Consider the following 26,176-nt stretch of genomic DNA (forward strand, 5'->3'; position numbering starts at 1 on the left):
ACACACGTTACATCGGATATCCAATTTTTAACTCGACCATTTTTATTTCATTTCCGCGCTGCGGACGCGGGTCAGACCGGGCCGTCGTAACACGCACTGAAATATATCTATATTGAAAGAGTCACTGAACCTCGAAAAATGAAACCGACGGAGAGGCCAACTTTAGGCATCCTCTTTTTGTCGTACACATGTGCGTCGCTCTTTTTAGACATAGATAAGTATAGGTATGTAGGGTGGTTGGTACGAGATAGAACCTCAGAGTCCCTATAACAAGAGTGGACACCGTCGCCATTTCCGGCCCATAAATTAGAAGTCTACGGTCATAATATGCGAAACGTTCAAATACTAACAAAATAGGTGGAAAAATTCAGATTTTTCTTTTAACATGCTTCGTAGATGGCAAATTTTTGCTTGTGTTGTTACTCAGCCGATCACTTTGGTTGTTTTCAAGCAAGAGACGCGGAGTCTAGTTCTATCATCATTTGTTGCCATCATATGCTTATTTCGCGCTTGATAAAAAAAGAAAATAATAAATGATATATAAGTAAACTGTTGCGTTTTGCTGGAAAGCGGCCTCTGACACATCCAAACCGGAAGCTTGAGCCGAAGCCAATCAGAAGTCAGACATACGGTTCAGAATCTTATTACAAGGTAGCCCTAAACTTTTATTTGTCTCACGCACGCTTTCCGCCCGCAGGCGTTACATGGCAGTGCCTCTTCCAATGCGGGAGAGACCGGGGATAAAAAGGCCTTGGCTAAAAGATTAAGTTGATCATTTCTCTTGTTTTCCAACAGGTTACACAGAATCGAGCAAGTAGGATAGATTTCATAACCATCTTTGACAATCTCTGCTCGCTCGATTCTGCAATCTGTTGGAAAACAGCAGAATTAGTTTGCCAACTTGACTCTTTAGCCAACTAGCCCCGGTCTCTCCTACTTCAGTGGCAACACGCCTCATCCGACGAAATAATCACCCGCGACATTTTTCGTCATTCCTACGCGACGCTCGCCGGCGCGTGATTACACATCTCGGTCTGATTGATCGTCCTCCTTCGCGGCCGTCATTTCCGGCTCTACTCAGCCATCGCTCAATCGACCCTTTTATCCAAGCACCGGTGTGTAGTAGGATATGAACACCCCGGTGGTACAACAGAGATAGGCGAGTCGCGCGCGCCCGGTTATTTCCCGCACAATTTCGCCGCCACCGGAAGGTGTCGGTAAATCAGCGACTTAATGAATTCGCCCCCTTACCCCCGCCAGCGAGCGAGCGCGCCAGCGGGGAAACCCGCGGGATTTACTCCCGGTTATCTTTACGAGTCGCGCGGAGATACGCCTCTCTTGTCTCACTTGTCCCGCAGACGGTGTTAAGGGCGCGGGGTGGTTGCTCGCTCGCGGACCGGCGCGGGCCAGGAAGTCGTCGCTAAATCTCCGCTGACGTCTGACTGGCACGCTCCCGAAACGGGACGCGCTCGCCGCCCGTTATGATTGTTAAGCGGTGCCGGCGATCGTTGACTTGCACACGCGTGTGGTTAAAACAGAACGGCGATTTAAGCCGGTCGAGGTGTTCGCGGACCCGCTGCGCTATCCCGGAAGTCACGGCGCGCGCCGGAGAGAAACGAGATCTTTTCTTTCTCGCTCTCGCCTGTCATCTCGCTAGATAAATTATAACGATGTAATAGCACGGTTGCGACCTGACCCCTCGCGTTCTTACATCCGAAGTTCATTGATACAACTACCTATGTGCGTAGACGCAACTGAAACACGATACAGCGAGATACGTCCGAGTTTTATGACGTTTTTACGTTCCGGACGCTCAGAGGGTAGCGCGCGCGGAAAGGTTAAACTTCGTCTTCGTCGTCTTCCATCATACTGTAATGACACTTTTACACTTCGGATAATGTCGCTGCAAAGACACGCACAATGTGACCGCAGCAGTTCGCAAAAACGGGAAGAGGGAGGGAGAGAGGAGAGAGAGCTGCTATACGCGTGTATAGGTGTGTATAGAAAAACGGAGGAGCGGAGAAAGAAAAACAGTCGAAAAAGGAGCGGCGCGTCGGCGGAGCAAAAAGGAACTAAACTCATTTCCGAGGCATTAACCAATTACTTTTTGCGAAAGGGTGTCGGTTACCTTCAACTTTCTACCCGTTTTCTCCCCGCCTGCTCGCCCGCTCCTCTCTATCTCTTTGCCCCTCAGAGGCCGCCGCTCTAACCCTCTTCCACCCCCGTCGTTCGTTAACCAACTCGTCGGCTGGGCGAATACGTTAATGAAGAAAAATATAAACCGGCCTGATACAGAGGGAGACCGCCGCTAAAAGGAGGGGGCGGGTGGAAACGTATCGGCAAAGGGCGGGCGACAAAAATTCCAAATTCACCCCTTCGAGCACCGACGGCACGTTAAAGGAAACACGAGACGAGACGCGCTCGCGCTTCTGTGAGCACGGTTACACAGCGAACGGGGCGTGCATTATCTCTCTCTCTCTCTCTCTCTTGATCGTCACCATCTAAAAAAGACCCCCGCTCCGTTGGGATAAGTGGCGGCCGTCCACGGAATAGAATAACCGACATTAATGGACGAATTTTGAGCGAGCGAGCTAGCGAGCTGCCGCATTCACGCTCAATCTGCCGCGCGCGCTTAATTGCTATTAGGGGATGCAGCGAGTATTCGGCAACTATTTGGTATTCGACGTATTCGACAAATTTGCCCAATATTCGACGTGGCCGCATAGTTAATACTATTTAGCGCGCTCGCGTATTCCTTGGGCGGACGTGGTCCTGCCCCCCCCCCCCCTCTCGCTCTCTCTATAACGCCGATCGTCGTGTACCCCGAAGACGGGAAATTAATTCGCGCGTCCGTCGCGTCGGAAAAAGCTGGGGATATCATACTACTAAGCGCGGCTATAATCCCGCCACTTCCGCCGGCCACTGCCGGACGTTGAACTCCATTTTGCGAAATGGATCCATCATCATCATCCGCGCGAGCATCTTAGATCTTGCGATCGAACAGCTGGATATCCCGGGTGATTCTGTAACGGCAAGGTATAGCTGGATATTACGCGTTCGAGTAGGTGTAACACGATTATTGCCGCGCGATGCGCGCGGCCGACGCGCAATGCGCGGCGTTTCGCGCATTTCGTTCCGGAAGATACCGACAGATATTTCCTATATTCAAGGCAGGAATGCGCTACATTCCCCCTGGTTTATTATGGCGCACGGATAAATATTTCGAAAATATCTCGAGAGATCGAGACGACGACCGGTCGAAATGGTGTTTGCCGCCGTATTTTTATGAACACACCGCGACATAAAGGAAGGAATAAATCGTGCCGAGAGGAGAGGAGAACGAAATCCAGCTTAGCTCATGCGCGCGCGAGCCAGCAGTCGATGCAATTACAATCGCTTCGTCCGTAAAGGACCTCCGCAGTCAGCCATCCGGCAATATAGAGAGCAACCGGATCTAATATCTCACGGCTATGGAAGTGGTGGTTGCGCACATATCATATTGTTAATCTCAAAACCGCGTCTATAAGAATCCACTTAATGAAATTTCCCCCGTACGACGGCCGCGCAATTGGTCGGCTCCAGGGGAAAGCTCCCTCCTGTCCCCCGTGCCTGCACGCCGGTGGCATTGTGGAGCAATTAATAATGTCATATTGCACCCCCTCGCGCCGCGACCCTCGTCTCCCTCGCACCCCGCGCCGTGGTGGCGTCTCCGACTAAACGCTCACGGTACCATCGGCACTACCACCAACCTCTAGCGCACGGTACATCGCCCTTAGCACCGAGGGCTGTGTAGACACCTGCCAGGGCCGACGACACGATCCGCACGGCCCCGCGCGACGAATCGAGAGGATTACCGATAACGGTCTTTCCGCTGGATTATTCTTTATTAATCGCGGCCCCACCGCGATGTAAGAGACGAACTAAAGCTTCTTCAGGTCGACATCTCGGCGGCGATGCGAAAGTTCCGAGCGTCAGACCGTGAAAAATTGAGCGAATCGAGGAGAAACTTCCGAATGGGGAAACCGCGAGATGGATTCTCGACGAAGGGAAGTTCAAAGTTACAAGGAGCCGTGCGCGAATAGTTTTTGGCGGCGCGTGTGCCCCCCTCGTGCCTTCGGCCCTGGCATCTACCTACCGTGCAAGAAGAGGACGGAGGGTGGTCGGAGGTGGGCACCCTGACTGCTAGCTCGGATATAGGCTGTTGTGAATATTACATTCCCTGTGTATATAGACGGTGCGCGCCCGGGTAATGCTCCGAGGCACGAGGGCAGAGTACAATAAGACGGCGCGCGCAATTAATTTTCGGGCTTTTGCTAATTAAATTTTTGCCCGTCGCGCGCGCGTGCCATCAGCCCCCGCGCGCCTATTATGTGCCCTGCCAACGCTATTGACAGTTTCCGCCTCGCCCCCCGCCGCCCTTATTTGGTTGGGGAAGTTTGGACGTCCGTCCGCGATCTCTTTTTTTCTTCGGCGTGTTGCTCCCGATTTAGCGAAAATTGTGCGCAGGGACCGACTCGGGCTGCGATCGCGCATTCATATTGGATAACTTTACGCCGACTAATTGCAGCGCTATTGCGTTTCGGCGGGCGGACCGTATCAGAGACCGATAAACACGCGCGGCAGTGGAAATCGTAAATCTCTGAAAAAGAACGTCCAATGATCCGGTCGGGCAATTACACCACCATCTTGTGTTCGTACAAGTGCCGGTAGATCCGTAGAATTCATAATGGGATTCCCCCAGGATCTCTAAAACTTCTAGGAGTCGTGTGCTACGGAGCGTGATACGGTAACGAGGGAGTTCAAGGTTAAAAGCGATGGAGACGGAACTGTGTGTGTGTGTGTATGAGAGAGAGAGCAAGAAGAAGGGGAGAAAAAGAGAGGAAAAGGGAGTCGTAACGATGGCCGTGTGGGACAAAGAAGGAGTGAACGAACGATTTCGCGTGGTATAAGTGAATTACGACGACGCGAAGCCGCCCGCGCGCAAGTCGATATATTGACCGTAACGCGGCGTTTATAAACAATGTATAGCGCTACAGTCACTCTCCCCTGCAAAGTCGAATGTAATCGCTTAACTCTTGCGTCGCAATAAAAATCGTTCTCGCTCGCGAGGAATGTATATTCCCTTCATTTTTTAACGAAATGAAACATTTTCAATTTCTTTGTCCTCGCACAACCGCATCCCACAATCGAGTACTCTACGCAATATATATTCGCTACCTCCACCCACACGCACGCATATCCCGGACAATAGTAGCGTGTTTACTCCTACAGAAGTTGGAATAGAATATTCGATGCTCGACGTGCGAATAGAGAGCGCGAGCGCGGAACGTGAAAGGCCCACCAGGTCCCACCGCATGGAAGGATATCTCTCCAGCCGAGGATAGAAGAAGGAAAAGAAGGATGGAGAGACGTAGGTCGGCGGGACGCACGCGGTAGGCGGACACGCAACGATACAAAGACAATGTGTTTGTTGTCGATTAGCGGTAGGACGAGGTGAGGTTTTTACGAGAGTTTGGGACGGGCCCCGGAGCCCGGCGAAGCGTAGTCGTTTACAGCCGGAAAGAATCGGGGCCCGTGGCCCAAATGACCCTTCCACCACCCGCTGTCCCCTGCCCCTCTCCGTGGCCGAGTCGTACCAACCGCCAACCTGTGCCGAGATTTACGGCAATTCGCTTTTTGCCTCCTTTAAGGGCTCTCGTATTATCTTACTGCCGCCGTTTCTGCTCCCTCACCGAGTAAACCTACTTTACCTCCCACCCTCTCTTCTCACCCCCGCACCGGTCCTTCTCGCGTTCTCGACGCGGTCTCTTCCTCTCCTTTGCGATGCGAACGAGTATATTTGTACAGGTAAGTACGAGCGGATACAGGTGTAACGCAGACACGAACGCAACGGAACACCTGAGTCCGTAATTATTTCGGGGAGAGGCAGGAGGAGGAGGAAGAGAGGAAAGGTGACGGGGCGGCGAGGAAACGGGGATGGAAGGAGGGAGCTCCGACGGGAGACTTTAATTACGTCAAATTCGATTAAACCGATACACGCGCGCGCGCGAGAAAGAGAGGGAGAGAGAGCCCGCGTGTCGTGGAAGGTTTTCTCCTTACGATTCTGCCGAGGCTCTTCTTCCCACGCACAATTCTTCGACGAGATGGCTGATTATTAAAATAGCACGGGCGCGCGGATATGCATTCTCGGAAAGAGGAAATTGTCATATTTTTTAATCATCTTGAAAAGAGAGAGATACATGTATATAGATGGATATATAATATATTGTTCGCGCGTCGTGCAAAGGTCGAGGATTGAAAGTGAAAGGCTTGCACCAGACACCGAACTAATTTACGAATAAAGTATCCGTTCGGATATAATGTTAGATTTGATCGATAACCGATCGGCCGATCGATTTTCAAGTCAAAGTGAAAGGCCGTCGACGTACGGTCGTTTAATATTGAGCCTATCTGAACGACTAATTGGATTCGGCTAATCTCCAGGCGCTTTAACACAGGAACCTTTTGATTTATTGCCGAGATACGAAAACAGGGAAGCTAATTAATATAACGACTTTCTAGCAATTTACCGCTCTCGGTACTTCTGTGTCTCTCGTCCAACGCGTCCAACGATGAACGCGTATCTATGTATGTGCATTTTCATTTCTACATATACACACACAAATATGTATGTATATAATGTATGTATATATATATATATATGGTATTAAAAAATTAAATCGACAACTTTTGAAGGGATATGGAAGACTAAAAAATTAAATCGACAACTTTTGAAAGGATATGGAAGACTTCAAAATAAACATTTTTGTTAATATTATTTTCCTCTACAATGTTTTGTTTTAATTCTATATGATATAAATAAACTATATGTAAAAATCAAATTCTTCCCCGGAGAAATAAAGTTATATAACGCAAAAAGCTTATACTGCATGTCATTTCTCGTCTATGACGTCATAAACCAATATGACTGCGGCGAGATAGCCGAGCTTTAATGGAGAAGTTTGATTTTTCTATACAGTTTATTTATACCATATAGTATTAAAACAACATCCGAGAAAAATAGTATTAACAAAAAATGCTTATTTTGAAATCCTTTATTTCCCTTTAAAGTTTGTCGATCTAATTTCCTAACACTATATATTGATATATACATATCAATCCGCGAGATCGTTGGCTACGCAAAAATGGCGATACCGTTCGATTTCGCCGTCATTGTCACATTCCTCGACACACGGGAATCTCTGGCTTCGTAGAATTCTAAGATCTTCTCTGACGTCTGCTTAATTAATTACCATCCGCGGTTTTAATTAGCCGGGGCTGCTGCTTGCCTTCCCCTGACTCCCTCCCGTTCTCTCATCCACCCGGCAGCGACGCTGCTGCCCCTCTTTTCACGTCGCTCTCTCTCTCTCTCTCTCTCTCTCTTCCTCCCTCACTCTCTCTCTTCCTCTTTCTGGGTTCCGCTCATGGAAAATCGTGAGTTACGTTAGAACGGTTCTCCTACAATTATACGCACGCATACGCAGCTATTTCGAACCAACCGTGACATGTCCACACCTTCAACATGCATCAGATGGTCGCCGTTCTTCGCGAGGACGCATGTGCGCATAAGTGCGTGACGTACAGCGCACGCACTTTTGACGTGAGGTCCGACGGTTGCTCGACATTTTATATAGAGGAGAAGCGTGTGTCGCGTAAAAATTATTTTTCCGCCTGGTTCGATTCACACAGATGAGCATGCACGACGCTGATTACCGATCTCGTTTCTCCCCGAGGAGAATAACGTCTGTTAAATCATCGACGACCCATCGGACCGGACAAATCGGGCCTTTCGGCATCGGCGACACGTCGATTAGCGCCGACTGTTAGTTCACTTCCACTTGGCGAACAAGTTGTGAAAAATAGATCGTCCATTTAACATCTTGTTAACGAGATTTCGAGAAAGGTTGACGAACTCGGCCGTAAGAAAGCGCTCGCCCGATTCATCGATCCTTATCTGTTCTCCGATATATAGATGACCTCCGCCCGCTCGAATATAAATTTTCTCTCTGTAAAAAATCGTCGGATATCGCCATAATCGTGCGCTCATGATCAACGCAACGTCATTTGCAGTTAACGTGTTAACGATAATGCGCGATTTGCCGAGCGGAAGAGGAGGAAGATAAGGGAGGAGCGGGAAGAGAATGTTAATTCAATGTATGCCTGTGCGATCGCTATTTATTATTATGTATGCTAATGGATCTCTAAGGGCTCATAGGCTTCCGGGCGCTCCGATTCGAGAAGATTTTACTAATTCCGCGAGCGCTAGGTCGGTTTTAACGATGAATCATAGTGCAAAAAGAGGATAGGGTACATTAGGTTTCCCTATGAGAGACAGGGAAGAAGAGGGAGGAAGGAGAGAGAGAGGGAGCCGAACATCTCGTAAGTCCAGATTATCCCAATGTTTCGCGGTACGTTTCGGCTCTGACATTTTGTATCCGCTGTGTCAAGCGGCGGCAGCGAATACGGCACCGTAAAACCACGAAGGCAAGCTGAATTACATCGCTCCGTATTCGGCCAAGTTACTCGGAATATCTATAATATCGGTGCGCACGATGATATTGTTGCCGTTATCGCAATCGTAGCCGCCGCTACGTTTTATTAATCGACCGGGCGCGAGCGGCGATATCGACGCATGCGGAATGTTAGAAATAATAAAATGCACCGCGAGTCTCATATATACCGAGAGCAAAAGAGAGAGAGAGAGAGAGAGAGAGAGAGAGGGGGAGAGAGAGAGAAGTGCGCGCGAGCCCTATATCTCCGTCTCCCCTCTTCTCATCAATATACGGAGTAATATTCATAATGTAATGGAACTGCCGTAATGTAAGCTAATGCATCCTGCAATTTCTTGAAAGCACTCGAATAATTCAGCAAAGGCAATGTATTCCTAATATACTTAGAAACTCCCTGATATATTTATCTCGCAGTTAGGAATTCACGAGAGCATTTTACAGTCGTCCATAAATTGTCTAATATATACGTGTCTATATACATATATATATTCTGACGTCGCGTTTTAATTAAGAAGGGGAAAACCGTAATCGATGCGGTCGATTATGCGGATATCCTCGCGCGGAAACCTCGACGACCGAATTATCGCGGCAGCTTCCGTTTCGATCATCGCGTTAACATTTCGCTCTCATTTAGAAAAAACGAGATTTATTCGAGTAACGCGAATAGCTGCATTCGCGAGAGCGTCAGAGAAAGAGAGAGGTAGCGCAAACAATAAATATTTTTAAGAGTCGCGCGTGTTTCGTTACCGATAAAATAACATTGCTCTCAAGAAAACACAAACAATGTCAGAAAGTTTATCGCTATTATCGCGACGAGCAAATAGTCGCCGTATTTTTTTCTGTCTTTCTCTCTCCCTCTCTCTCTCTCTCTCTCTCTCTGTGCCTCATCGTCTGCCGGGCCACCATGCGAATGAAATAAAATAGCACGACCAGGTGGAGGCGGACATTAGAAATTGACGATAGACGAACTTGGCGAATTAATGCGACCCAACTTGTCTGGCACGCACACGTCCGCGCGCCCGAGTGCTCACCGATGTTGAACTCACATACGCGAGACGGCTTTTACTTAGGTGTTCCGTTACCATACATTATCCCGGAGTGCTCTACGGGGTGACTGGTGGATTGAGATTCGCGACAGGTGGGCCGTACGACCCCGCGCCATATGGAATTGACAAGTTTTTACGCGGCCGCCGCGGAATTGCTGCGGCAACTCCCTGTGCGTATCGCGCACAGATATATATATATATATATATTTGTGTATATGAATATATATATACACACACAATATATAATAAAAAAATGAAGAAAATACCGAACACGCGAATATTACATATTCCGCATGTTTGATGAAATGAGTACAGTAACGAAGAGTGGGGAAAAGAGGAGAGGGGAGGGGCAGAGGATCTTAATAAAATATTCAAGAACCTGGTGAAACGTCGCGCGCGTAATCCGTTTTAAACAGATTGCGAGCGCAACCCACCGACGCATTAATGAAATAGATTTAATGGTCGCATTGTGCGGAGTTCGCTTCGACGTCCAGAGACGGTCTGCAAAAATCGAACCGAGCTGCCGCAAGCTCGTGTTCGCGTAGGCGTGCGCGGCCGCGCGCGCACGTGTTACGCGACTCTATAATAATAAAATAATTAAAAATCAGAGACTCGCGACTGGTTACTTTCGCGAGTTTAGCGACGTTATTACCGCGGCGGACGCCTTGGTGCATTAGCTCGAATACATCCATGAATATTATCCTGTACTTCGCCGAGGACTGAGGAGGGTGTCTGGAGACGTAACGTGGAGGGAGGCGAGGGGGTCTGAGGATGGAGGCTAGCGAGGGGTCGGTCGGTATATAAGGTATAAGGTAGTCCATTAGCGTTAATATTATAAACGTTAGCTGCCCTCTGGCCATCCCCGTAACATACTCACGTGCGCCTGCGTACCCCTTCACCTGCCGCCTCCTCGTCCCTCCGCACACACATTCTATCTGCGTTCACCGCGCGCGCACACATACACACACCCACTATCTTCCTTCCACGCTCTCTATCTCGCTGGTGCACACTCGTCTCTACCTCTCCTCTCCTCTCATTCCCTCCTCCTCTTCCTCCTCCACCGCCGGCCCGCCCGGCCGATCGCTCGGCGCTCTTTCCGTCCGTCTCTCTTTCTCGCTGTCTTGCATATATTCCTATTTTTCGCCTTCTCTCTCGCGCGTATAACGCGTATCCATCCCTGCGTCCGTCCTACTCGCGTCTCCGCCACGTACTATCGTTCTCTCCGTCGCACCGACGCTTTCCGATGCGTGCCTTCTCCGTTTCTATCTCTGTTTTACGTACACTTTGTCTCTGTCCGGTTCTCTCTCTCTCTCTCTCTCTCTCCCTCCGTCTCGCTTCCTCTTACCCTACTCATTTTCCGTTCTCTCTCAATCTCGCCGGTTTCTGCCTACACTCCCGGCGTATCTCCGTCTCCCTCTCTCGTAAACCCGTTTCGTCTCTTTTCGAGCTATATCCCCTACTTTGTCTCTCGATCTCGTAGAAACCCGCTCCGTCCCTCTTCCCCTCGTTTACTCTTCCTCCTTCCACGTTCTCCGCACTCCAGTTCGCCTCCGCGCGCGCGCACACACCCACATACACACGCGTACCAACGGCCAGCCCAACACGCATGCACGCACACACCTACGCGTACCTCGTGAAGGGTACAAATACAAGTCAATACGAGTGGCTGGTAGACGCGCGCGAGCGCGATCGAGTAACGAGTAAATGTATCGCGCGTATATTGTGGCGGATTTGATATGTTTGTATCGCGAATTAAATCTTGGAGAAATTTGGCGAAAATCGCTGGACACGCTCGATAAATCACGTGAGGAAAACGCGCGTATATCGATTGGAGGACAGATAGGAGAGAAAGAGAGATACCACGACGACGGCGGCTCGTGTTGTGTATCGCGTACGTTCTCTCCTTTTCGTCGCTCGTTATCTCCTCGCGAATACTCGAGTTCGATACTTCAGTCTTATCTGAAACGACCGCTGATTACGCGGCAATAAAATTAATTATTATATGCACTTCGGCGGACCGTGAAATCCGCGTACGTCGAGAGCGCGGATTTGATAAAACGTCGACGAAAATCGCGGGGAAGCATCGATAATAATGCGCGCTGATGGTCCATTTAGGTATTAACCTCGGAGCATAATATTTATCTGTCCGGCTCTAAGTAATAAATCCTCTTTGTGATTAATGTATCGAGGATTATTTCAGGAAGAGCGAGGCTGTTCTCTCTCTCTCTGCCCCGTGCGCGCGGTACTTCGACGTTTTTTATAAGCTCGGAATTACATTTTTCATTAATGCGGGAGCTTAACTTTGTTTCGATGATTAATTATGTACATTAATTGCATAGCGCGCATAGATTAAACTTTTAAACATGCGAAAACAAGTAAAAGCCACCGCCGTAAATCACTCTTCGGCCGAAGCCGAAAGAGACACGATCGATCGCTCGCGATTAACGCGCGACCGATACTCTTAATTGATATTGCTTATTTTCGCCCGCTCGAACCGTTATCAACGATGGAGACCGGACGAAAGAGCTATCAATAGACGACACATTCGGGGAAATATACGGCGCCCACATGTTTATTGACTAGCGCGCGGTGACTCACGTATTTTTCAACAATAAACATGATGTAACCGTTTAAATACGATTTGTCTCTTTCCCTCTGTCCTATTCTTCTCTCTCCTATCCGCGATCCTCGCGTATTCTCTTTTTTTTTTCTCTAACTCGGAATAACCCTCATCGGAATTCTCGAACGTTGACAAACGCGAACTGTCTTCGTCCTCATTATCGTGGCGGTTTCAGGCGGGGGTGGAATCGACATCGACTCGCGCCAGCTAGCTCGCGCTAGCAGACGTCTCGTCGTCGGAAAGTGGCAGTTTGCAATTAAACGACGATGTTATCGTAAAGGGCGGGTAAGCGGGCGGGCTCGGTTGAGTGTACATGGCAGCGAATTAAAATGTAAATACTTGATTAAAGTTAATCCCGGGCAGGTGAATAAACCTGGTACACACAAAGACAGAGAAAGAAATACGGCGCGGTGTAGGCGAGCGGGACGGGCGGCGGGGGGGCAGAAGGAGAGCGAGATATCCATAGTGGTCCTAAGGGGTGCTTTTTATTGCCGCTTTTTATTAGCTGAGTAGGTGTACTCCGTTCCACCGTTGCCCCTCAACTCCACCCCCGAGCACTCTCCGAGTCACCCTTAGCCACCGACCGACTCCCCTTGCCTCCCTACTCTCCCTTCCGCGCTCCTATTCCCCGACACCCCCACGCTTCTCCCACCGCCTGCGGGAGCCGTGCTGGCGTGTGGAGCAGCGCGTCGGAGGGTTGATTAAAACTAACGTTGCGCCAAGAATTACCCTGTGAGATTGAAAATTAAATTAATATACAAAACCCCCCGCCCACCGGGGCTAATTAGTTATATGATAGTAATTAAAAGTTAAGTATATCTTCGTGCGCGGACGTAGCAGCGAGAGCGCGCGCGCCGCTCGCACCCGGCTGTCATCCCCAAAACGGTCGTGAGCACAATCCTTCAGCCCCGAGCGGGGGTATCGTACTTTAAAAGGGAGGGCGGGATGTCACTTGTCTCGACACACTCGCCGGACGTTTTTCACGCAACTCGTACTTTTCGTTAAACTTGACCTGATTTCCGCGCGACACCATTTGCACGTGACTTTTCTCGTTTTTCATTAGTTTCTAATCAGCGGAATATACGCGGTGTCTCGTTTGTAAAAGCGGCACGTTGTCGGCGACTACAACAGCGAGAGAGAAAATTGCCATCCGAATAATATATTTACTATCGTCCGTGTGTATACAAAAAAGGTGGACGCGCAGCTGGTGTCGCATTAATTCTCATTCGTTGCGCGCTATATTTGGATGAGCGCATGATCGGTATCGTCGGATACTAGCGACAAAAGACAGATCACCTGGGCCCGTCTTCTTCTTCCTCTTCTCGCGAGGGCAACCTTGTGCTGCGATAGCGGCGTGTAAACGCGCCGTCGGTAGTTCCCTGCCAAACTGAAAATAGTCGGCGAACTAATATCGCGACGTCGGAAATATTTTATACGTACGTTGCGCGCACTCATATTCGAGCAACTTTCCTTACGAGTTATAACACGCGCGCACGCCTTATATCCGCCTTCAAAAATAATTTCGCTAACCGTGATTCCTTACGAGCGTGCAATAACGTGAGAGGAAAAAAGGTCGTCTGCGATGCACCGCGCCGCGGTCTGAATTTAGTGTCGCGCGGATACTTTCTGTTATTTTTCCGCTGAAATCCCGGCTACGCCGATGGACGATCTTCGCGATGTGGATTCGGAAATCTCGTCGGACGTCTCGAGGCAGGTATGATCCGCGGAATTACAGACAATCACAGACTAATAGACTGATACCGCCTCGCGCCGCTGATTGCATCGGCCGTGAGACTTTAATTGGTTCGATCGGCCGTTCACGGGAGTATCTGTCGTGAGATAATATCGCGCGAGATGTGTCTGCGGTATCGTTCTCGAGAACGTAGACGGTTTCTCGTTCTATTTGCATACTTATGTACTTACATATGATAACGAAAAATTACGAAACGAGCGTCGTCAAGTGGTTATTATTCGTGAGATTCTATGCCACGGTGTACACTGATAAAAATTATAGTTATTTTAAGCGCTAAATATAGCCTTTTCTATTTTAATCGCAAAAATAATCAAAAGGATCATTTTTCTAGCAAGTGTTGCATCACTGTCAGTGATAATAACCTTATATGCATGTTGCTGCCACTATAAAATATGTTTCACGCCGAAAATAGCTGTATTCTCTAACGTGCAGTGTATTACCACTGAAAAGGAATCAATCAGTCACTAGAGGTTATAAGTATAATTATAAATATAGAACTGTAAATTAATGAAATTTTGCTGAAAAAGTCTGCCAAAGTAACAGCGACAGTTTCTATTCAGGGAAATCTGACTGCAGAAACAATGAAAAAAGTATCATTTAGTACATTTTTTTCTTTATCATCTTAATCACATTCTTAATGTATTATCAATGATTTTACCTGAAACTTTCTTATATATAATCATGTTTAATTGATTTAATTCACATCGTATTTGAAGAACACTCTATCTGATGAGACTCGAACCCGAAACTTCTAGCTCTTGAATCTGCTGCTATACGAACTACGCCAAATACAACATACGACTGTATATATATGTATGCGTATTTCCGCTATAGAACGCGTGTTATAGCGATTTGCAGTGAATCACTTTCACCGGCCGAAATGAACGCGGTATGAGACAAAAGAAGAGTTAAGCTGAAGTGTTTCCGCTAAAAATGAGGGAAAGCTCACGGATTATCGGTACAATATCGTTTAACTCATTTAGTTAGCGATATTTTCGCAGATTCAATTCGAGAGAGTAATTTTCTAGAATCCGCCGGTGTTTGAGAAGAAAAGCCAGCTGAGTTTAATTGAAAATCGCACACGCACGGTAATAGCGCGTCGTGTCAATTTGCAGTTAATCTCGCATAACTAATAGAAAGCGCGTGCCAAAGAAACGGTAGCTGGGCGAATATCTTATCCGCTTAACGCGACGCAGAAGCGTCGCGACGACATCCGGGATTGAGATATCTCCTCTCGCGAGAGAAGAGATCACGTGAGGGGGAATTATGCCACGTATAGAGCTGGAGATTGCAGAAACGCGCGACACCGAGGAATCATTCGCAGGTCTCTTTCTTAGCTATTTTCAAAGTCGGCGACTGAGCGGGAAAAAGAAAATGAGATTCGGACGATTGGAAAATTAGTCTCGCGACAACGAACCTTACGTTTTACGCAACGAAGAGCAACGTGTAGGCCAGTGTCGCGAAGAATATTCGGCTTCGACTCGAAAGTTGAAAACCGCTTGGCGGGGAGCCAGGGCTCACGTAACTACTTGTTTTGCCAAAGCGACGCGACGCCCTTCGCCTTCCGCGCCACGACGGCGGCGGTACGTAGCCAGTCGATTTTCGAAAAAGGTTAACACCTAGTCGCTCGGATCCGCGACGACCACGTGGCAGCGGACGCGCCTGCGTGTGCCCGCTCTCTCTCGCAAGCTTACTCGGAATTTTCTTCTCAGTCTTCTCCTAGCTATCGGTCGGCGCGATGCTTCCGCTTGCGGAAAATACTCCCGACCGTGGAAATCGCGACGGCGATCAGCGGCTCCGAAACGAATTCTTGAAACAAATGTCCGGGAATATTCATCAACACCCGTGTGTTCGAGGACACACACAGAAAAGATCTCCCCCGAGAATCGTCGATCGTTTAAAAGCCCGCGAGATTTCGAGCGAAATTGCTGATCTAAGAACGCGAGTGTATCTAAGGGATGGGGAGGGATGAAATTACCACCGCGGGTACGCAGCTGGATTAGAACTGCGACAAACGCATGCCGGGCTGATGGACATTAAACCCCCGAGGGTTAACGTCACTCCCGTGGCTACAAACGCGGGAACTTTGCTCGAAGAACGAGAAATATTTTGATTGCTGCTGTGTAAACGAGGACTTCACACGTGGACACTAACCCTTTCCGCCGACAGGGACAGAGACTATACGGGGACAATGTTTTCCCATTTGCAGGTAGACGACAAGTATCCCAAAAAAGGATCGTAGACACCGATCGAGGCGATACGTAGTGGACGAGTGGATAATAAAAAAAAGGAGATGGAAGAGACGCTCGATGAAAAATACGTGCCCTCTCGTGTACATGTAAAAACTTGTATTTGCGATGAGGATTTTAATTTTTAAATACATATTTGCCACGAAACGCGAAATGTTTCATTATGGCGTGTGTAAATAAATGAGATTCGGATTTAAATCGTATAAGCGCCCTTCGATTTTTAATTTATACTTTCTATGTACAAATTATATACAATAAAATGTGAATTCATATTCGCGCGGAGGCGTATAATTTTTTAATTTATATTATCTGCCGGAGCTTTTAATATTTAACTAACAAACGCATAAACAGGTGAAATCTGAATTCATGTGTGACCGGCCCATTAATTTTTCATTTATAGATATATATTTCCCGATAGATAGAGAGACGGTGCTTACATTCGCAATGGATATTTTAATTTTTAAATACATCATAAGTTTATGAATACCATTTGAATTTATATTCAATGAACGTCATTTTTTTTCATACGATATAAAGCGAGGCCGCGGATAATAATCTCAGCAGAGGCCTCGATTTTTTTTCCATCGAACGCTCCACCGGGGACCCTCGTTTTATTTTTCATTCATTAATGCCGAGATATAATCTCCCTCCTCCATCGATGCCATCGGGCGTAACTTTGTCCCGTCCTATAAAACCGTCTCAAAAAGTCTCTCCGGTACATCAAATCGCAATTATCATGAAATATCCTACGCGTTCATGATTTCCTCCGCGTGACGCGCTTCGATCGACAGAAATCGCGCGAATCAACACGGGACTCATCGGAAGAAAGACAGAGAGAGAGTGACACGACGCTTATCGGCGACGTAGATCTTACGCGTACAGATAAACTCCCTCCCTCCCTCCCTGCCGCGAGACGTGGATGCGTCACTCACCGCGATCGCCGGCATGCGTAGGCTGTTCAGCTGATCGCTCGCAAAATCCTCCGAAGGTGAGATCGCACTTTATTCCCCGTCACTAGGCGAGATCCCTGGATCGGCGCGCGCGTAGATCGGGACGGCGTCGTGGTCACGGCGCGCCGCGCGGCGACGGCATCGCAGGTGTCCCGCCGAGTCCTCGTGCGAGGATCCTTCGTCCTGTCCGCCGCCACCACCACACACACACGGGCTATCGATCTCGCGCGGATGCACGCACGCACGCCGTGAACCCGCGAGCGAGCGACGTCTCCGCTTCTCAGGCTCGCGGACGCGCGCGCGCGGTCTCCTCGCGAGGAGGTTCTCGTCCTTCGGCGAGGATCAGTAGGACGGCGCGCACACTTCTCTCACACGATCCATTCGCGATCGCGTGCGCGAAGCGTTCAGTCGATATCGCATTGTACACACAAGGAGAGTCCGTCCCGTCCTTTGGTATATCCTTCGAGGCTCGCGTATCAGAGGCTGGCTCGTAAACACATTCGGATCGTAAACACACTCCGGATAACACACTCGCGATCTCACCGAAACGCAGCCTCCTCACGTTAACCCCCGAGATACCACCTGTGTCGCGGAACACGAACAGCCGCGTGGCTTCACCTCGGAGAACGGAACTCAATGGAGCTCTGCGTGACACATTCCGCGAACATGACCTCGACTCGCTCGACGGTCTCTCTCTCAAGGCAAACCGGGGAGAACGTTCTCGCGCGCGCGAGAGACACACGCAGAAAACGGCGGCGACGGAACACACCGATCCGCGGTGCACGGTGTCGGGCGAACGAGTGGCGGCCGGAGGAGCCGCCGCGTCGTCGGCGCCCCCCACCGAGCGGCGCGCATCAAAGTAGCGGGGGAGAGCAGGAGAGAGCGCGAGAGAGCGGCGCGCGCGGTGAGGACGAGGACCGGGCGCGCGGGAGGGATGGAGCGCGGTCTTCGGAACCGCAGCGGCGGCAGCGGCGGAGGGTGCGGTGGATAGATGGACGTCAGGGGCGTGAGTGAAGGAGGGGCATCGATACCGGTCCCTCCACGCCGCGGGACCCCTTTCCCCCCGCGAACAGAGAGGAGCGGCGCGCGCTCCACGCGACTTTGCGAGTGAAACATTTCGCGGGTTTTGTGGACGCGGGCGCGAGAGGGGTCGATGGAGAGTAGGAGGAGGGGTGGCCGCGCGACGGACGGGGAGGAGAGCACCCGAGGTGGAAGAGAGGGTTTGGGTGGGAAGACAACAGTATTCCCGTTAATTGAACGACTCGCGCGAGCGCGGCCAGAGCGAGACAGACAGAGAGCAAGGAGAAGAGCGCGTCGCGGGGGAGTAGAGGGGAGGATTACTTGCAGTAATTACTTATTTTTATTACGCTCCGCCTCGCCGTGTCTCGCGCTGCTCGTTCGCTCGCTCGCCCGTTGCCGCGACACGTCGGAAATCTTTTCTCGCGGCCGCGATATTGTGGAACGGCCCTTCTAACTTGAGCGTCTTAGCGTTAAATTGGGAAGGAGAAAGAGCGCATCTACCGACGCCATAGTCGGTCATTTCGATTGATACCGCTCGATTAATCGGCCGTAGTTATGCGAGAAGAAAAATCATCATTTTTATTCTTGAGACTGTTTTGAAGATTTTCTCACCAGTGGATAGTATATTTGGGCTTTTATACGCGAAACGAGAAGTTCCAAGCCTTATGGACGGCTAAAATTTTAAAAAATATACGATGGACATCTTCTTTACCCTCCCACATGATAACATTAATGTTATTATTAATAAAGAATGTTAATATTAATATTAAATATGACGCTAAGACATCTATGCACCATTAGCCATTTAATACATGTATCTTTATAAATAAAAAAACTATTTTTATATTCTATTAGTTGGGACATTTTTTTAGCTGCGTCCATTTTATCCATTTTTTTAAAGGTTAAGCTTGTCAATGAATAATACCATTTAACGGGAGAAAATGGTTGACTTCTTGAACGATTGTGAAGAAGTTGCGCTATTTATATTTTTTAATTTATATTTCAAATTTTCATCTTCGTTTTTCTCGAAACGTATTCCATGTAAATTGGAACCTTCTTGCATAACTATAGCCAATTAGAATCGACACAGTTTCGAGCGGTTGCCATGTGAGAAAATGAGAGAGAGAGAGAGAGAGAGAGAGAAGGAATTGAGCGATCCGAGACGCCGATCGGACGGTAGTCTCTAAAATTTCACGACGCTCAAACTGCCGGACGGATCGATATGTAAGGTCGGTCGATCGAAAAATCAGGATTTCATTTTCCCCGAGTCGAAGGCGGCGAACGCGAGACGGTGCACACGCGGTGTATGGCGTTCCCTAATCGGGGCAACCGGATACTTGAGGCCATCCGACGGGTGAACGAACCGGTAAAGGACTGGATAAAACCGTCTCGGATCGACGATAAGTCGGTATGCGCCTCGCCGTCAGTTTTTCGAGTGATTACGTAGTAACACGTCGAACCATTACGCGAGCCTGTACTCTATAGTTTCTTCCTTCTTTTTTTTTCTTTCGCACCGCGCTCGACCAAGAGTCGGCTTGCCGAGCCGATTTACATACCTTAACACACACGCGATATGCGGCGGTTTCCAACGTTAACCTCGTTTTTTTCCTCCATATCCCAGACAGTTTTCCACTTGACGAATGCAACCTTGAGCGCATTCGAAAGTTCGATAAACATTAGAGCACAACGACGACGATGACTGTGCTATCGACGCAATCGCGACCTTGCAGCGATACAAACAATGCGCTGACTTTGTCACACGAGTGAATATGTTAATTCGCCGTTGAACGGCATGGCGCACCGTTTCTGTTGCTCGTTCGATCGGAGCGCGATCGTCTCACCCAAGACGTAAATTCGACGCGACGCTTTAGCTCCGGCTCTAGCGTGGAGAACGGATCGTTTATTTTAGAATTAAATTCCAAGAGTGGAAATGGGTAAATAGTCCTTCCGAGTTTCGGCCAAACCCGGTCGCACCCCCCTCCCCCTCTCTCTTTTTCTCGCTCTCTTTTCCCTCTCATCTCCGCGTTACTACGGTTCGCGTTCACTACCACAGTTGCCGGGCCCGGAGTGCACTTGTCAAAACTTTTATCTCAGCTCGCATCTACCAGCGAGAGAAAAACACGGAACGGCGATGCCGGACAATGGCGAGTCCTCCGGAAGGTCCCGCGCCAGCGGAGGAGCGAGCGATGAGAAAGAGAACAAGAGAGAGAAAAAATAAGCCGACAGAGATTTCGGATAATTGCGGCGGATAGTTTGGAAAGGCGCCGACCTGCCGTACCTCGGCACGCCTGTCAGGACGCATTAGGATATCTATCGCGGATCCTGCGGGTCCGCGGGGTCTCGTTAGCGGGTCTTAGGATTGTTCCTTTGGTAATCCAATAAGGATGAGATTCCGCGCGGCGGCTGTTTTTCTAGCCGCGTCCGAGCGATCCGCCGCGATCGACTAACGACCACGGACGGAGGGGGAAGGGAGTTGCGCCTCGAAACTCCGATAAATCGATCCTCCGGCCAACTACAACCACCACCGTCGGCGCTACTACGAAACGGAATTAAGTTACTCCGGATTTACGTTAATCCCCGACTTGTTCGCGCGTCGAAATGATATCTCATCTCGATGAATTTGTGCAAGTCACCGGACGACGTTCACCGGGGGAGAATCATATCGCGACTCCGTGATGCCCGCAGGTATATGTCTTGCGGTCACGTGGTGACCTTAGCTCGTTTCTGTTCTAGGGTGGTCGGCCCTTTGGACAGGTCAGTTCGGGATTCGGAAGCTGCATTCGGGGCGGGGCGGACGTCAGATAGAAAGCAGTTCTAATTTGATACCGAGTCGAGGGAGGCCAAACAAACAGAGAGGAGCCGAATGTATCCGATAAGCTGTCGACCGCCACCGGCCGCGCGCGTTTCGATAAAAAAAACAAAACAAAAAATTACCGTGCGCCGCGAATAATCGAATAACGTTGGTGTGTGACGATTGTCGCGCGTTACACTCGTCGCCGGGGCGAATTTCAATTTCAGATTAGTCTCGTTAATTGGACACCCGGCGAATAATCTGATTACGTTAGCAGCAGCACACCGTCTAGCACACCGCAGACATTACGGCTGCATTTACCGCAAACAAGTTAAACTTAAGCTAACGGTAAACGCGCGTAATGAACACGCGCCGATATGCTCGCCGTCCCGCATTATATCGCGTCTCTCTCTCTCTCTCTCTCGGCCCGAGTCTTCTCGCCGAGAGGCTTCTCTCATCGAGAGGCCGTCGTCGATTCTCGCGGCTCTCTGATTCTTGCTCGACCTTTTTTCCGCAAACTTCCGAAGGTCATTACGAGGTTCCCGAGAACGCTCGGGACTCGTAAAGTCGCGCTCGTAAAAATCGCCAAAATACACGCACCTTACATGGTAGCCTGGTAGCCTCGCGTAGGCGGCGTGTCATATCCCCGCAAAATCATTGCCACTAAAAATCAGAGGTTTCCGCGGCGAATTTATAACGGCCGTGCCCGTTGGAGGTGTTGAATATTTCCCGCCGCAGAAAAAGGAACGACGCGTCGCTTATTAAAAGCAAAATGTGAGGAGACACCCAAGGGTGGCGAGTTCCGGTCGATCTGAAGACGATTCCGTCGTTCATCCTGACCGAGATCTCGGCAACGCGCACGCGAAATTTCCTCCCACACTGATCAACGTGTAATTTTCAATTAGACCGTTATACGGCGAGAAGAGTTATTTTCTCGGATATCTACAAGGGAAAAGGAAGTAGTTCCCACAGCTAAAAACTAACTCTCAGAGGTAAAAATGACCTGTTCGTATAATACAATTAGTTAATTCCGTTTACCCCTGTATCCGCCGGTTTTTAACTCGCACAGCTAAAAATGAAGATTCTGATAAGCAAAGGAGAAGGGGTGATTTTCGGCGCGAATTCTTCGACGGCGTATATCGACTATCGGCGATTACGTACGGTGAGCCGTCGTCGTTTTCGTAAAATGCGACAAAAAAGCCGCGCTCCAAGATCGGAACTTTCCCGGGGCAAATATGTTTTCGCGGTAAATTTGGCCGAGTAAATATGCGACGTCGCGGGGCACCCTTAGCTTTATTAGCCTCCCCTCTCTCGCACTCTCGCGAGTCCGCGCGTCCCCTTCAGCCCGACTCGATGCATGATCCCGATCCGTATATAATGTGCATGCGCGGAGATTTGCGAGGCATTATGCGCGCCCGCCTCCTCCTCGAAATGCAGCTCGCATATGCGAGCGCTCGAGTGCGCTTCGAGTGTTCGCGTAAGCTACGTAGGAAAAATATGTTCGACGGGGTGCACTTGTGCGAGGGTGGGTAATTGGCTCTCTTGATCGCAGGACCGCTTTTCAACGTCCCCCCCCCCCCCNCCCTTTCGTCGACCTTCCTTGACCGGCCGCGTTGCTTCCACCATTTTTGGTTCGTGCCTGATCCTCGTTGCGAGATCCCGCGTCGACGACCGAGTTTCGCGAACCGAGAGATGCGCGTCACGCTATTTTTCCGTGAATTTCCCGCGGTGTGTATTTTTCTTTACCCTTTTTCAACTTAAAATTATGTATATTGCATTACATTAATTAACGAAAGTTAACAGCACAATTTAATAAATGTTACAAAAGCGACCGATTCAATAAAACGCGGCGGTATTTTAATTTACGCGTGATCAATTCTCGATGTGATTTACTACCATAACGCGAAATGATGGTTACGTGTGCGCGTTTATGTGTACGCTCCTCGTTAAAAAATCAAAATCTCGCGAAGGGTACTCGCTCGCTCGCTCTCGCGCTAATAAAAACGTGTGTCTCGTCGCGCCGGGGAAAACATCGCGCTCGAGCGATGTGTAACGCGCCGCGACGATAATAGAAAAATACCGCCGACGTGGTCGCGCGTTCGGCTTCGACATTAAGTCCGCGATGGCGATAATGATAATAAAGAGGCGGCTAACTCGGAAGACAGGTACATCCACTCCGGGTGGCCGGCACGCGGGCGACGAGGGAGAACGCGGGCAGAGTTGGGAGGGAACGAGAAAACGTGTCGAGCCATTTCGCGCCGAGGGATGACACCCGAACACACCGGAAACAATGCCGTGACACGATGTAGGTAATACAATGCAGTGAATGGTCGTCGTGCGCGTATCATTATTCCGCTGCCATTGTTGGCTGCCGGATGAGCGACATTTTTTTAGGATATCCTTCGACGGAACACACCGTGATAACCGTCGTAACAATAACGATACCGATCAAAGGAATAACGATATTTCCTCCGTTTTTTTCAAAAGCCTTTATCTCTCTCTCTTTCTCGTTTCCAAACTTCGTACGCGTCGCGTTGGAGAGAGAAGCAAGGCAGGCTTTTTCTTCATGTATATGTCGTGCCGGATGAAAGAAATCGTTTTAGGCGCGTCATCTCTTGGCCATAATGGCGCGATTCGAATATCCGCATTGTGACCGAGGGCCAGGGGGGGGGGGGGAAGGGTTTCACTCGCGGGGATTAAATTGGNGGCGATCTCGCGGGAGCACCTCTGAAATCTTAATTTCTCGTGCCGGCACCCCTTTGAAAAGGAGAGGGGCCCCATTTTCCTCGCGGACGGGCCTTACGATTGTTGCGTTGCCGCCGTATACAAACATGTTGCACATACGGTTAGGTAATTATATTTACCTTCGCGGTTTTATTATTTACGATCCCGCGTTGGTGAAGGAGTTCTCTCCCTTAACCGTTCGCGTTTAACGACGTAACGAAGAACCCTCCGTACGAGGAAGTGGTTACGGAACGGAAAATCCGTCGATGCGATAAATGACGGGATCCGGCGATGAAACGATGGAATTATCGCTCGAATCGGCCGAGAGACACTAACAAGTTTAAATCGCGCGCGCGCGTTTCCGATCGTTACGCGTCGATGCGAAGACGGCATCTCGACGGAAAGGCTTAAATAGGGACGAGATAGACGATTCTGGACAGCCGGCTTCGCTTGTTCCCGGCCGGCGGAAGTGACGTCGCAGCCGGAAATTCGTACTGGAAATTCCGATGGGTTCGAGAGGTCGCGGAGGAAGGGAGAGGAGTGCAACAATCAGGGTAGACCCGGCATTACGTCCCATTCATCCCCTACTAGCGCCCCTTACCACTCTCGAACCGTATTTGGCTGACAATTCTTCATTTGCGTGCAGCAAACTCCCTGCAACGTGGCGCCGGTGTTCGGCGAGGTGTTCGAACGTGGTGCGAGCGCGAGGAACATTGTCGAAAAGCCAAAAGCGTCGCCGAGTAATTACGACGAAAAGATCCTTTGTCTCGTCTCGTCCGCACATTCCGGATATGCCGTTTGATTCGCGGGGGAAACCCGGAGGACGGTAACGTCGTTAAACGATTACGGATATCCAGCGTAACACAGGTTCTTCGATTCACGATCGTCCGAGAGTCTCCTCCGCGGAGCTTATCGGATCTTACCGAGTCGCGCCAGTATTCATCTAGTTTGCGGAAATATTCCGTTCGTTCGCAGACATCGCTACAACAGGGTCAGGCGGACGTTTCGCGCGGCACAGTTAGGTACGCTGCTACCTGCTACATACAGAGACATATATATATATATATATATATATATATATATATATATATATATAGAGGTANGTATTCCCCATTGGTAGGCTAGTCAGCCTCTGACAATACCGGCCAAGTGACGACGTAACATACCTCTATATATATATATATAGAGGTATGTTACGTCGTCACTTGGCCGGTATTGTCAGAGGCTGACTAGCCTACCAATGGGGAATACGAAATTCGGCGCGATATCCTTCTCGATCCGATTTATTTTTCAGCTAAAGGGCGCCATCTTTCTCTCTTTCTTACTTTCAAGTAGCCATAAACACCGCGACTGACGATGTAACATTGAAGAAGCTACTGTTGTTCTAAGATAATATGTACTCGATCAGGAAAGGTGGAAGAAGCACCGAGATGGTACGACGAGATAAAAAGGCGAGCGGAGAATTCCATGCGGTACAAAAGAGCGACGCTTCGCATGAAGCTGTTTCCCGGCCTGATTAATCTAATGAATTATAATTGATCGAGCTAAGCCTTGTTTACCCAACTGATTAATAAAGCTGATTATTCTAATTAATAGCGGTATTTCGCATCGGAACAGGTAAACAAAGACGCGCCATTACTCGGTCAAGATTCATTAAAAGCGCAAACACGCCGGAGCGCTTGCTCGCGGAAGCGAAATCCGCACGTTTTCCGATTCCGCGTTCGCGCGGTTAATTACCCATCGCGAGGTGTTACATGGTGAAATGTTTCGCGGGCGAGTAGCGAGCGCGCGCGCTTCCGCGCGCTGATTACAGCGCGTTTACACGGAGAAAACTTCGGAATTATTCTCGATTATTCAAATTTCGAGATCCTTGCCGAGTGCGCGAGAGCGTTCTCGTGAGCGCACTAGAGAGAGAGAGAGAGAAAGCGCCGATTCAAATTTATGCAAAAATCTGACAACGCGAATCCCTGCTCTTATTAATATGTATCAATTTGACAACCGCCATCTTTTTTCGCACCGCGGGACTTTTGCCGCGAATACCTATCCCATCCGCCGCCGTTTCCCCTGTCCCCCTTCTCTCTCTCTCGTTACGCGTCGACAATTATCATACAGTTTTTTCACTCCCGCGCACGGAACAATCGATGGTCGTTGTTGCGTCGATTAGCGGGCTAAATTGAACCGCCGCGGCGGCGGCGGCGGCGGCGGCGCGCAAGGGGAATTAAAGGCGATCTTATTATACCGAATGACGAGATCGCGCGATCAATCACGAAAACACACTGGCGGTACTATCGCGGGCCTTAATGCGCCGGACAAAGATGACAAGAGCGAACGAGCCAGCGTAGGCCGCCCGTAGGGAGCGAGGAATGTGGACAGTGGAACTGTGCCCGGCAGGGCCGAGCGTGTTTGTCAGTTCGCCCTTCGTCTCACGACATTCGGCATCCGTTCGGCGCGAATCGACGTTTTTCCGACCGACC

At 49.5% G+C, this 26,176-nt stretch overlaps 1 protein-coding gene and 1 long non-coding RNA gene across 2 annotated transcripts in view; one reads left to right on the forward strand and one right to left on the reverse strand.

The window, feature by feature from the left end:
• The window catches only part of LOC106751512 (LIM/homeobox protein Lhx9), an 85,598-nt gene extending 68,376 nt beyond the window's left edge, over window positions 1-17,222 (reverse strand). Inside the window, exon 1 of the mRNA XM_014632415.1 lies at window positions 17,150-17,222. The gene's annotated coding sequence lies outside the window, so the exon portion shown is untranslated. The remainder of the gene's footprint in view (window positions 1-17,149) is intronic.
• Window positions 13,555-16,495, forward strand: LOC106751529. Its single transcript, XR_001375067.1, has 2 exons — window positions 13,555-13,929; window positions 16,178-16,495. It is a non-coding gene; the product is annotated as an uncharacterized LOC106751529 (long non-coding RNA).
• Window positions 17,223-26,176: the final 8,954 nt, after the last annotated feature.

The sequence above is a fragment of the Dinoponera quadriceps genome, unplaced genomic scaffold, assembly GCF_001313825.1.
Source record: "Dinoponera quadriceps isolate SergipeBrazil2010 unplaced genomic scaffold, ASM131382v1 scaffold46, whole genome shotgun sequence".
Taxonomy (NCBI): domain Eukaryota; kingdom Metazoa; phylum Arthropoda; class Insecta; order Hymenoptera; family Formicidae; genus Dinoponera; species Dinoponera quadriceps.